Consider the following 1,513-nt stretch of genomic DNA (forward strand, 5'->3'; position numbering starts at 1 on the left):
TAAACGTTGGTAGAAGTTTATCAATATTTATCAATATTTTTTTCTTTGTTATTTCTGTAAATAGTTTGACATTTTTTTTATCTACGAAAATTTCTCATTTGGATACATTGAAAACATATAAAAAAATATTGTTATCAAAATTTGCAATCACATAATTCAAAAACAATTAAAAAAAAGGTAATTACAACAGGTAGTAGTTTTAGTGTTAATAATTAGAAGTATAGTAACATTTTTAAAGAATTACAAATATAACAAAATCTGTCAGTGACGGAGATTCCTACTGACAATATGATCTATCTTTTATTAACGAAATTGTTATCAATAAAATTGACTCTTGTTAACAAAATGAGCTATCATTGATAGACTATGAGTACTAAATTTAAATTTTGTTATATTTGAAAATAATTTATATTATACTATATTTATTAATACTCTCGAATTGATGATTATATTTGCAACTCTTTTTATTGGTACACAATTGAGAATTATAAATTACTGGAAATCAAATTTTAAAAATAAAAATAAAAAAAAATCGGATACAAATTTTGAACAATAATTTATGAAATTACATTATACACATACAAATATATTAAATGCTGACGATAAGGAGGTGGCGGCCAAAGAGAACAGAGGCGACGGAAGGACAGCAGAGGAGATATTGAATTAAATGTTTTGATTAGCTTAATGCAGCTTTTTGAACTCCAGTGGAAGTTGCAGTTGAATGGTACCCAAAGCCATGGCGAGTATTAGGGAACATAACAAACACCGCGCTCGAAACCGCTCCAACCACCGGCGGCAGAACCTGTACCAACAGTTTATCCTCTGCCACCAGGCTCGGGAAAAAACACCGCACCGTGTCAGAGTCGAGCACTACTAGGACCGCAAACACGGCGGCCGACAGCGTGGCGTGGACGAAGTCCCCCACCTGGAGTTTATAGGCCGATAAGTCCACCGACGCCGGCGCCGGCGCCGGCCAAAGTCCGGTGGGGGTGGCGAAGGCCAAATGGATGGTGCCATCGTGGCCGATGTAGGAATCGGTGAAGGAGGAGAGGAAGCAGGAGAGGCCGCAGAGGAGGATGAAGATGAGGGAGAGAGATCTGTTGAAGGAGTTGCAGTCGCCGCTGTTGGTGAGGATTGGGCTGAGGAATTGGAAAAGGAAGACGGTGCCGGTCGGCAGGATTCTGATCAGGTCGCCGGCGCCGGTTAGTGTTTTTTGTTTCCCGGAGGTGGCCATTGTTAATGGAGTTTAGTGATGGGCTGATGGATCCCCAAAGATCTTGGGAGGTGTTATATATATAAACTGGAAAATACTTGTCCCATGGCAATTTCCTTTTTCTTGTTTTTTCTTAAACATTTTTCAATATTTTCATTTTTCTAAATTTCATTCATAGGATGCAACAAAGTATTATTTCAAAAAACTTAAAGAGGATGATTTAGAGAATGAAAAGGAAAAAAATGTTTATAATTTAGTTTGAAATTTAAATTTTATATCTATTTAGTTTCAAAGCTTTTA

At 36.5% G+C, this 1,513-nt stretch overlaps 1 pseudogene across 1 annotated transcript; it reads right to left on the reverse strand.

Annotated features, from left to right (window-relative positions):
- Nucleotides 1-384: 384 nt before the first annotated feature.
- Nucleotides 385-1,283, reverse strand: LOC120090600 (protein DMP2 pseudogene; annotated as a pseudogene). The gene has a single exon (XR_016524527.1). The product of XR_016524527.1 is annotated as a protein DMP2 pseudogene (transcript).
- Nucleotides 1,284-1,513: the final 230 nt, after the last annotated feature.

Source organism: Benincasa hispida, chromosome 1 (assembly GCF_027475165.1).
Source record: "Benincasa hispida cultivar pf3 chromosome 1, pf3_genome.v1.1, whole genome shotgun sequence".
Classification (NCBI taxonomy): Eukaryota; Viridiplantae; Streptophyta; class Magnoliopsida; order Cucurbitales; family Cucurbitaceae; genus Benincasa; species Benincasa hispida.